Consider the following 12,907-nt stretch of genomic DNA (forward strand, 5'->3'; position numbering starts at 1 on the left):
CTTTATGTCTCGACCATTATGAGACTTCTCATCATGTCCGTGGTCATATCCGGGACTCTGAACTACCTTCGGTACATCAAAACACATAAACTCATAATACCAATCATCACCAAACGTTAAGCGTGCGGACCTACGGATTCAAGAACTATGTAGACATGACCGAGACTCATCTCCGGTCAATAACCAATAGCGGAACCTCGATGCTCATATTGGTTCCTACATATTCTACGAAGATCTTTATCGGTCAAACCGCATAAAAACATACGTTGTTCCCTTTGTCATCGGTATGTCACATGCGCGGGAATCAATCGTCGGTATCTCAATACCTAGTTCAATCTCGTTACCGGCAAGTCTCTTTACTCGTTCCATAATGCAACATCCCGTAACTAACTCATTAGTCACATTGCTTGCAAGGCTTATAGTGATGTGCATTACCGAGAGGGCCCAAAGATACCTCTCCGATACACGGAGTGGCAAATCTTAATCTCGATCTATGCCAACTCAACAAACACCATCGGAGACACCTGTAGAGCATCTTTATAGTCACCCGGTTACTTTGTTATGTTTGATAGCATATGCTACCTCTTGAGCACTGCGTTGGTTTTCCCTTGAAGAGGAAAGGGTGATGCAGCAAAGTAGCGTAAGTATTTCCCTCAGTTTTTGAGAACCAAGGTATCAATCTAGTAGGAGGCCATGCACGAGTCCCTCGCACCTACACAAACAAATAAACTCCTTGCAACCAACGCAATAAATGGGTTGTCAATCCCTTCACGGTCACTTACGAGCGTGAGATCTGATAGATATGATAAGATAAGATTTTTGGTATTTTTATGATAAAGATGCAAAGTAAAGAAAGCAAAATAAACGGGAAAGGAAATAGCTTGTTGATGGAAGATTAATATGATGGAAGATAGACCCGAGGGCCATAGGTTTCACTAGTGGCTTCTCTCGAGAGCATATGTATTACGGTGGGTAAACAAATTATTGTTGAGCAATTGACAGAATTGAGCATAGTTATGAGAATATCTAGGTATGATCATGTATATAGGCATCACGTCCGAGACAAGTAGACCAACTCCTGCCTGCATCTACTACTATTACTCCACACATCGACCGCTATCCAGCATGCATCTAGAGTATTAAGTTCAAGAGAACAGAGTAACGCTTTAAGCAAGATGACATGATGTATAGGGATAAACTCATGCAATATGAAATAAACCCCATCTTGTTATCCTCGATGGAAACAATACAATACGTGCCTTGCTGCCCCTACTGTCACTGGGAAAGGACACCGCCAGATTGAACCCAAAGCTAAGCACTTCTCCCATTGCAAGAAAGATCAATCTAGTAGGCCAAACCAAACTTATAATTCGAAGAGACTTGCAAAGATAACCAATCATACATAAAAGAATTCAGAGAAGATTCAAATATTGTTCATAGATAAACTTGATCATAAACCCAAAATTCATCGATCTCAACAAACACACCGCAAAAGAAGATTACATCAAATAGATCTCCACAAGAGAGGGGGAGAACTTTGTATTGAGATCCAAAAAGAGAGAAGAAGCCATCTAGCTAATAACTATGGACCCGAAGGTCTGAAGTAAACTACTCACACTTCATCAGAGAGGCTATGGTGTTGATGTAGAAGCCCTCCATGATCGATGCCCCCTCCGGCGGAGCTCCAGAAAAGGCCCCAAGATGGGATCTCACGGATACAGAAAGTTACGGCGGTGGAACTAGGGTTTTGGCTCCGTATCTGGTAGTTTGGGGGTACGTAGGTATATATAGGAGGAAGGAGTAGGTCGGTGGAGCATCGTGGGCCCCACGATGGTGGAGGGCGCGCCTGGGGGGTAGGCGTGCCCCCCTACCTCATGCCTTCCTGGCAGCTTTCTTGACGTAGGGTCCAAGTCCTCAGGATCATGTTCGTTCCAAAAATCACGTTCCCGAAGGTTTCATTCCGTTTGGACTCCGTTTGATATTCTTTTTCTGCGAAACTCTGAAATAGGCAAAAAACAGCAATTCTGGGTTGGGCCTCCGGTTAATAGGTTAGTCCCAAAAATAATATAAAAGTGTATAATAAAGCCCAATAATGTCCAAAACAGGATATAATATAGCATGGAACAATAAAAAATTATAGATACATTGGAGACGTATCAAGCATCACCAAGCTTAATTCCTTCTCGTCCTCGAGTAGGTAAATGATAAAAATAGAATTTTTGATGTGGAATGCTACTTGGCATAATTTCAATGTAATTCTCTTAATTGTGGTATGAATATTCAGATCCGAAAGATTCAAGTCAAAAGTTTAATATTGATATAAAAATAATAATACTTCAAGCATGCTAACTAAGCAATTATGTCTCTTCAAAATAACATGACCAAAGAAAGTTATCCATACAAAATCATATAGTCTGGCTATGCTCCATCTTCACCACACAAAGTATTTAAATCATGCACAACCCTGATGACAAGCCAAGCAATTGTTTCATACTTTTGATGTTCTCAAACTTTTTCAATCTTCACGCAATACATGAGCGTGAGCCATGGACATAGCACTATATGTGGAATAGAATGGTGGTTGTGGGGAAGACAAAAAGGGAGAAGATAGGCGTATCAACGGGCCATGGAGATGCCCATTAATAGATATCAATGTGAGTGAGTAGGGATTGCCATGCAATGGATGCACTAGAGCTATAAGTATATGAAAGCTCAACAAAAGAAACTAAGTGGGTGTGCATCCAACTCGCTTGCTCACGAAGACCTAGGGCATTTTGAGGAAGCCCATCATTGGAATATATAAGCCAAGTTCTATAATGAAAAATTCCCACTAGTATATGAAAGTGATAACATATGAGACTCTCTATCATGAAGATCATGGTGCTACTTTGAAGCATAAGTGTGGTAAAAGGATAGTAGCATTGTCCCTTCTCTCTTTTTCTCTCATTTTTTTATTTGATCCTTTTCTCTCATTTTTTATGGCCTCTTTTTTTTAGTCCGGAGTCTCATCCCGACTTGTGGGGGAACCATAGTCTCCATCATCCTTTCCTCACTTGGGACAATGCTCTAAAAATGATGATCATCACACTTTTATTTACTTACAACTCAACAATTACAACTCAATACTTAAAAAAAATAGGACTCTATGTGAATGCCTCCGGCAGTGTACCGGGATATGCAATGATGCATGAGTGACATGTATGAAAGAATTATGAGCGGTGGCTTTGCCACAAATACGATGTCAACTACATGATCATGCAAGCAATATGACAATGATGGAGCGTGTCATAATAAACGGAACGGTGGAAAGTTGCATGGAAATATATCTCGGAATGGCTATGGAAATGCCATGACAGGTAGGTACGGTGGCTGTTTTGAGGAAGGTATATGGTGGGTGTATGATACCGGCGAAAGGTGCGCGGCATTAGAGAGGCTAGCAATGGTGGAAGGGTGAGAGTGCGTATAATCCATGGACTCAACATTAGTCATAAAGAACTCACATACTTATTGAAAAAATCTATTAGTTATCGAAAAAAGTATTACGCGCATGCTCCTAGGGGGATAGATTGGTAGGAAAAGACCATCGCTCGTCCCCGACCGCCACTCATAAGGAAGCCAATCAATAAATAAATCATGCTCCGACTTCATCACATAACGGTTCACCATACGTGCATGCCACGGGAATCACAAACTTCAACACAAGCATTTCTCAAATTCACAACTATTCAACTAGCACAACTCTAATATCACCATCTCCATATCTCAAAACAATTATCAAGTATCAAACTTCTCATAGTATTCAACACACTCATAAGAAGAAGAAGAAATTAACCTTGAATGCCTAACATAATTAAAGCAAATTACCACGCTGTTTTGTAGGACTCTCAAAACAATCTAAGTGAATCATGAGATAACAATAGTTTCTATAAAACAAATCCACCACCGTGCCCTAAAAGATATAAGTGAAGCACTGGAGCAAAAACTATATAACTCAAAAGATATAAGTGAAGCACATAGAGTATTCTAACAATTTTCGAATCATGTGTGTCTCTCTCAAAAGGTGTGTGCAGAAAGAATGATTGTGGAAAAATAACAAATAAAGACTCAAATAATACAAGACGCTCCAAGCAAAACACATATCATGTGGTAAATAAAAATATAGCTCCAAGTAAAGTTACTGATGGAAGTAGACGAAAGAGAGGATGCCTTCCGGGGCATCCCCAAGCTTAGGCTTTTGGGTGTCCTTGAATTTTACCTTAGGGTGCCATGGTCATCCCCAAGCTTAGGCTCTTGCCACTCCTTGTTCCATAATCCATCAAAACTTTCACCCAAAACTTGAAAACTTCACAACACAAAACTTTAGAAAATCTCTGGAGCTCCGTTAGCGAAAGAAAAGAAAACACCACTTCAAGGTACTGTAATGAACTCATTCTTTATTTATATTGGTGTTAGACCTACTGTATTCCATCTTCTCTATGGTTTATAAACTATTTTACTAGCCATAGATTCATCAAAATAAGCAAACAACACACAAAAACAGACTCTGTCAAAAACAGAACAGTCTATAGTAATCTGTAGCTAACGCAAGTTCTGGAACCCCAAAAATTCTAAAATAAATTTCTGTACATGAGGAATTTATCTATTAATCATATTCAAAAATAATTAACTAAATATCACTTTCCAAATAAAAATGGCAGCAATTCTCGTGAGCGCTAAAGTTTCTGTTTTTTACAGCAGGATTAAAAAGACTTTCCCCAAGTCTTCCCAACGGTTCTACTTGGCACAAACACTAATTAAACACAAAAACACAACCAAAACAGAGGCTAGATAAATTACTAAATAGGAGCAAAAAGCAAGGAATAAAAATAAAATTGGGTTGCCTCCCAACAAGCGCTATCGTTTAACTCCCCTAGCAAGGCATAAAAGCAAGGATAGATCTAGGTGTTGCCATCTTTGGTTTTAGGGAAGAAAAGAGCAAACTTGTTATATATAGAATTAATCTTTCTATTTTGGTACAACACATGGATATTTATGGTAGAATAAAGATTAAGTAGGTTGCGGAAATTGGCATCTAGGCTAGCTTTTATTTCTTTGATAGATTCGTTCTGGTAAGAGAGCAAAAGAGATGTGGTTTCAACTTTCTCATTAATGGGGTGCCCAAATATAGTTTTCATATTTTCATAGGTATCTATGGGGTCCCCTTCAAGAAAACCCTCTTCAAAAATAGAATCTAAAACCTGTTTGAACGAAGCGGGCAACCCAACATAAAAGCTTTTTAGGTAAACCACAATTTGATATTGGGGTACATAGCTAGGCCGGATCCTTAATAGCCTATCCCAAGCATCTTTCAAAGATTCATCAAGTAAATAAAAAAATTCCGGAATCATCTTCATCAAAGTTATTAAGACTCTCATTGACAACTCCGGCAGGTTTTTCCATAGCTTTATTTATGAGTTTAGATATAATAGAAGGATCGTCCAAGATCGGGAGAGAACCCCCAACTCTTTTTGGTTCCGACATGGCGAGGGAAAATGAGCGAAAAGAGGCAAACGGAAAAGAGAGAGGGTGAATAAAATGGCAAGGGTGAAGTGGGGGAGAGGAAAACGAGAGGCAAATGGCAAATAATGTAATGCGGGAGATAAGGGTTTGTGCTGGGTACTTGGTATGTTGATTTTTGCGTAGACTCCCCGGCAACGGCGCCAGAAATCCTTCTTGCTACCTCTTGAGCACTGCGTTGGTTTTCCCTTGAAGAGGAAAGGGTGATGCGGCAAATTAGCATAAGTATTTCCCTCGGTTTTTGAGAACCAAGGTATCAATCCAGTAGGAGGCCACGCACGAGTCCCTTGCACCTACACAAACAAATAAACTCCTTGCAACCAATGCAATAAAGTTGTTGTCAATCCCTTCACGGTCACTTACGAGAGTGAGATCTGATAGATATGATAAGATAATATTTTTGGTATTTTATGATAAAGATGCAAATTAAAGAAAGCAAAATAAACGTAAAAGGAAATAGCTTGTTGACAGAAAATTAATATGATGGAAGATAGACCTGGGGGGCATAGGTTTCACTAGTGGCTTCTCTCAAGAGCATAAGTATTACGGTGGGTAAACAAATTACTGTTGAGCAATTGACAGAATTGAGCATAGTTATGAGAATATCTAGGTATGATCATGTATATAGGCATCACGTCCGAGACAAGTAGACTGACTCCTGCCTGCATCTACTACTATTACTCCACACATCGACCGCTATCCAACATGCATCTAGAGTATTAAGTTCAAGAGAACAGAGTAACGCTTTAAGCAAGATGACATGATGTAGAGGGATAAACTCATGCAATATGAAATAAACCCCATCTTGTTATCCTCAATGGCAACAATACAATACGTGCCTTGCTGCCCCTACTGTCACTGGGAAAGGACACCACAAGATTGAACCCAAAGCTAAGCACTTCTCCCATTGCAAGAAAGATCAATCTAGTAGGCCAAACCAAACTGATAATTTGAAGACACTTGCAAAGATAACCAATCATACATAAAAGAATTCAGAGAAGATTCAAATATTGTTCATAGATAAACTTGATCATAAACCCACAATTCATCGGTCTCAACAAACACACCGCAAAAGAAGATTACATCGAATAGATCTCCACAAGAGAGGGGGAGAACTTTGTATTGAGATCCAAAAAGAGAGAAGAAGCCATCTAGCTAATAACTATGGACTCGAAGGTCTGAAGTAAACTACTCACACTTCATCGGAGAGGCTATGGTGTTGATGTATAAGCCCTCCGTGATCGATGCCCCCTCCGGCGGAGCTCCAGAAAAAGCCCCAAGATGGGATCTCACGGATACAGAAAGTTACGATGGTGGAACTAGGGTTTTGGCTCCGTATCTGGTAGTTTGGGGGTACATAGGTATATATAGGAGGAAGGAGTACGTCGGTGGAGCAACGTGGGCCCCACGAGGGTGGAGGGCGTGCCTGGGGGGTAGGCGTTCCCCCCTACCTCGTGCCTTCCTGGTAGCTTTCTTGACGTAGGGTCCAAGTCCTCTGGATCATGTTCGTTCCGAAAATCACGTTCCCGAAGGTTTCATTCCGTTTGGATTCCGTTTGATATTATTTTTCTGCAAAACTCTGAAATAGGCAAAAACAGCAATTCTGGGCTGGGCCTCCGGTTAATAGGTTAGTCCCAAAAATAATATAAAAGTGTATAATAAAGCCCAATAATGTCCAAAACATGATATAATATAGCATGGAACAATCAAAAATTATAGATACGTTGGAGACGTATCAGCATACTAAGTGTTCCTCCGGTATTTGGGAGTTGCATAATCTCATAGTCATAGGAACATGTATAAGTTATGGAGAAAGCAATAGCAGTAAACTAAACGATCAAAGTGCTAAGGTAACGGATGGGTCAAGTCAATCACATCGTTCTCTAATGATGTGATCCCGTTTATCAAATGACAACTCTTTGTCCATGGCTAGGAAACTTAACCATCTTTGATTAACGAGCTAGTCAAGTAGAGGCATACTAGTGACACTTAGTTTGTCTATGTATTCACACATGTACTAAGTTTCCGGTTAATACAATTCTAGCATGAATAATAAACATTTATCATGATATAAGGAAATATAAATAACAACTTTATTATTGCCTCTAGGGCATATTTCCTTCAGTCTCCCACTTGCACTAGAGTTAATAATCTAGATTACATTGTGATGATTCTAACACTCATGGAGTCTTGGTGCTGATCATGTTTTGCTCGTGAGAGAGGCTTAGTCAATGGGTCTGCAATATCCAGATCCGTATGTATCTTGCAAATCTCTATGTCTCCCTCCTTGACTTGATCGCGGATGGAATTGAAGCGTCTCTTGATGTGCTTGGTTCTCTTGTGAAATCTGGATTCCTTTGCCAAGGCAATTGCACCAGTATTGTCACAAAAGATTTTCATTGGACCCGATGCACTAGGTATGACACCTAGATCGGATATGAACTCCTTCATCTAGACTCCTTCATTTGCTTCTTCTGAAGCAGCTATGTACTCCGCTTCACACATAGATCCCGCCACGACGCTCTTCTTGGAACTGCACCAACTAACAGCTCCACCATTCAATAAAAATACGTATCCGGTTTCTGACTTAGAGTCATCTGGATCAGTGTCAAAGCTTGCATCAACGTAACCGTTTACGACGAGCTCTTTGTCACCTCCATAAACGAGAAACATATCCTTAGTCCTTTTTAGGTATTTCAGGATGTTCTTGACCATTGTCCAGTGATCCACTCCTGGATTACTTTGGTACCTCCCTGCTAAACTAATAGCAAGGCACACATCAGGTCTGGTACACATCATTGCATACATGATAGAACCTATGGCTGAAGCATGGGGAATGACTTTCATTTTCACTCTATCTTCTGCAATGGTCGGGCATTGAATCTGACTCAACTTCACACCTTGTAACACAGGCAAGAATCCTTTCTTTGCTTGATCCATTTTGAACTTCTTCAAAACTTTATCAAGGTATGTGCTTTGTGAAAGTCCAATTAAGCGTCTTGGTCTATCTCTATAGATCTTGATGCCCAATATATAAGCAGCTTCACCGAGGTCTTTCATTAAAAAATTCTGATTCAAGTATCCTTTTATGCTATTCAGAAATTCTGTATCATTTCCGATCAACAATATGTCATCTACATATAATATCAGAAATGCTATAGAACTCCCACTCACTTTCTTGTAAATACAGGCTTCTCCAAAAGTCTGTATAAAACTATATGCTTTGATCACACTATCAAAGCGTATATGCCAACTCCAAGAGGCTTGCACCAGTCCATAAATGGATCGCTGGAGCTTGCATACTTTGTTAGCACCTTTTGGATCGACAAAACCTTCTGGTTGCACCATATACAACTCTTCTTTAAGATATCCATTAAGGAATGCAGTTTTGACATCCATTTGCCAAATTTCATAATCATAAAATGTGGCAATTGCTAACATGATTCAGACGGACTTAAGCATCGCTATGGGTGAGAAGATCTCATCATAGTCAACTCCTTGAACTTGTCGAAAACCTTTTGCAACAAGTCGAGCTCTGTAGACAGTAACATTACCAGCAGCATCAGTCTTCTTCTTGAAGATCCATTTATTCTCTATGGCCTGCTGATCATCGAGCAAGTTAACAAAAGTCCACACTTTGTTCTCATACATGGATCCCATCTCAGATTTCATGGCCTCAAGCCATTTTGCGGAATCTGAGCTCATCATCGCTTCCTCATAGTTCGTAGGTTCGTCATGGTCAAGTAACATGACCTCCAGAACAGGATTACCGTACCACTCTGGTGCGGATCTTACTCTGGTTGACCTACGAGGTTCAGTAGTAACTCGATCAGAAGTTTCATGATCATCATCATTAGCTTCCTCACTTACTGGTGTAGGAATCACTGGAACTGATTTCTGTGATGAACTACTTTCCAATAAGGGAGTAGGTACAATTACCTCGTCAAGTTCTACTTTCCTCCCACTCACTTCTTTTGAGAGAAACTCCTTCTCTAGAAAGGATCCATTCTTAGCAACGAATATCTTACCTTCGGATTTGTGATAGAAGGTGTAACCAACAGTCTCCTTTGGGTATCCTATGAAGAAACATTTCTCCGATTTGGGTTCCAGCTTATCAGGTTGAAGCTTTTTCACATAAGCATCGCAGCCCCAAACTTTAAGAAACGACAACTTGGGTTTCTTGCCAAACCACAATTCATAAGGTGTCGTCTCAACGGATTTTGATGGTGCCCTATTTAACGTGAATGTAGCTGTCTCTTAAGCAAAACCCAAAAATGATAGCGGTAAAAAAGTAAGAGACATCATAGATCGCACCATATCTAATAAAGTTCGGTTACGACGTTCGGACACACCATTACGCTGTGGTGTTCTAGGTGGCGTGAGTTGCGGAACTATTCCACATTGTTTCAAATGAATACCAAACTCGTAACTCAAATATTCTCCTCCACGATCAGATCGTAGAAACTTAATTTTCTTGTTACGATGATTTTCCACTTCACTCTGAAATTCTTTGAACTTTTCAAATGTTTCAGACTTATGTTTCATCAAGTAGATATACCCATATCTGCTTAAATCATCTGTGAAGGTAAGAAAATAACGATACCCGCTGCGAGCATCAACACTCATTGGACCGTATACATCAGTATGTATTATTTCCAACAAGTCTGTTGCTCGCTCCATTGTTCCGGAGAACGGAGTCTTAGTCATCTTGCCCATGAGGCATGGTTTGCAAGCATCAAGTGATTCCAAAAGTCCATCAGCATGGAGTTTCTTCATGCGCTTTACACCAATATGACCTAAACGGCAGTGCCACAAATAAGTTGCACTATCATTATTAAACTTATATCTTTTGGCTTCAATACTATGAACATGTGTATCACTACTATCAAGATTTAGTAAAAATACACCACTCATCAAGGGTGCAACAGAACCAGTATTCTCTGATTTAAATGAATAACCATCTCGCATCAAACAAGATCCAGATATAATGTTCATGCTCAACGCTGGCTCCAAATAACAATTATTTAGGTCTAAAACTAATCCCGAAGGTAGATGTAGAGGTAGCGTGCCGACGGTGATCACATCGAATTTGGAACCATTTCCTACGCGCATTGTCACCTCGTCCTTAGCCGATCTTCGCTTAATCCATAGAACCTGTTTCGAGTTGCAAATATTAGCAACAGAACCAGTATCAAATACCCAGGCGCTACTGCGAGCATTAGTAAGGTACACATCAATAACATGTATATCAAATATACCTTTCACTTTGCCATCTTCTTCTCCGCCAAATACTTGGGGTAGTTCCGCTTCCAGTGACCAGTCCCTTTGCAGTAGAAGCACTCAGTCTCAAGCTTAAGTCCAGACTTGGGCTTCTTCACTTGAGCAGCAACTTGCTTGTCGTTCTTCTTGAAGTTCCCCTTCTTCCCTTTACATTTTTTCTTGAAACTGGTGGTCTTGTTGACCATCAACACTTGATGCTCCTTCTTGATTTCTACCTCCGCAGCCTTTTGCATTGCGAAGAGCTCAGGAATCGTCTTATCCATCCCTTGCGTATTATAGTTCATCGTGAAGCTCTTGTAGCTTGGTGGCAGTGATTGAAGAACTCTGTCAATGACACTATCATCACGAAGATTAACTCCCAGCTGATTCAAGTGGTTGTGGTACCCAGACAATCTGAGTATATGTTCACTGACAGAACTATTCTCCTCCATTTTGCAGCTGTAGAACTTATTGGAGACTTCATATCTCTCAATCCGGGCATTTGCTTGAAATATTAACTTCAACTCCTGGAGCATCTCATATGCTCCATGACGTTCAAAACGTCGTTGAAGTCCCGGTTATAAGCCCTAAAGCATTGCACATTGAACTATCGAGTAGTCATCAGCTTTGCTTTGCCAGATGTTCATAACATCTAGTGTTGCTCCTGCAGCGGGTTTGTCACCTAGCGGTGCTTCCAGGACGTAATTCTTCTGTGTAGCAATGAGGATAATCCTCAAGTTACGGACCCAGTCTGTGTAATTGCTACCATCATCTTTCAACTTAGCTTTCTCTAGGAACACATTAAAATTCAACGGAACAATAGCACGGGCCATCTATCTACAACAACATAGACATGCAAAATAGTATCAGGTACTAAGTTCATGATAAATTAAAGTTCAATTAATCATATTACTTAAGAACTCCCACTTAGATAGACATCCCTCTAATCATCTAAGTGATCACGTGATCCATATCAACTACACCATGTCCGGTCATCACGTGAGATGTGATACGTTGGATTTTTTATTGTTCCAAGCTATTATATTATCTATTTTGGATGTTTAATGGGCTTTAATGTACCTTTTTATATTATTTTTGGGACTAACCTATTAACCAAAGGCCCAGTGCAAATTGCTTTTCTGCCTATTCCAGCGTTTCACAGAAAAGGAATATCAAACGGAATCCAAATGGAATGAAACCTTCGGGAGAGTTATTTTTGGAACAAACGTGATCTACGAGACTTGGAGTGGACATCAAGAAAGAAGCAAGGAGGCCATGAGGCAGGAGGGAGCACCCCCACCCTCGTGGGCCCCTCGCAGCTCCACCGACGTACTTCTTCCTCCTATATATACCCATATACCCCAAAAACATTCGGGAGCACCACGAAACCCTATTTCCACTGTCGTAACCTTCTATACCCGTGAGATCCCATCTTGGGGCCTTTTCCGACGCTCTACCGGAGGGGGAATCGATCACAGAGGGCTTCTACATCAACACCATTGCCTCTCCGATGATGTGTGAGTAGTTTACCACAGACCTTCGGGTCCATAGTTATTAGCTAGATGGCTTCTTCTCTCTCTTTGGATCTCAATACAAAGTTCTCCTCGATTCTCTTGGAGATCTATTCGCTGTAATTCTTTTTACGGTGTGTTTGTCAAGATCCGATGAATCGTGGGTTTATGATCAAGATTATCTATGAACAAAATTTGATTCTTCTCTGAAATCTTTTATGCATGATTTAAATATCTTTGCAAGTCTCTTCGAATTATCAGTTTGGTTTGATCTACTAGATTGATCTTTCTTGCAATGGGAGAAGTGCTTAGCTTTGGGTTCAATCTTTGCGGTGTCCTTTCCCAGTGACAGCAGGGGCATCAAGGCACATATTGTATTGTTTCCATCAAGGATAAAAAGATGGGGTTTATATCATATTGCTTGAGTTTATCCCTCTACATCATGTCATCTTACCTAATGTGTTACTCTGCTCTTATGAACTTAATACTCTAGATGCATGTTGGATAGCGGCCGACATGTGGAGTAATAGTAGTAGATGCAGAATCGTTTCGGTCTACTTGTCGCGGACATGATGCCTATA

The sequence above is a fragment of the Triticum urartu genome, chromosome 5A (assembly GCF_056163025.1).
Source record: "Triticum urartu cultivar PI428250 chromosome 5A, HENAU_Tu73, whole genome shotgun sequence".
In the NCBI taxonomy this organism is placed as follows: domain Eukaryota; kingdom Viridiplantae; phylum Streptophyta; class Magnoliopsida; order Poales; family Poaceae; genus Triticum; species Triticum urartu.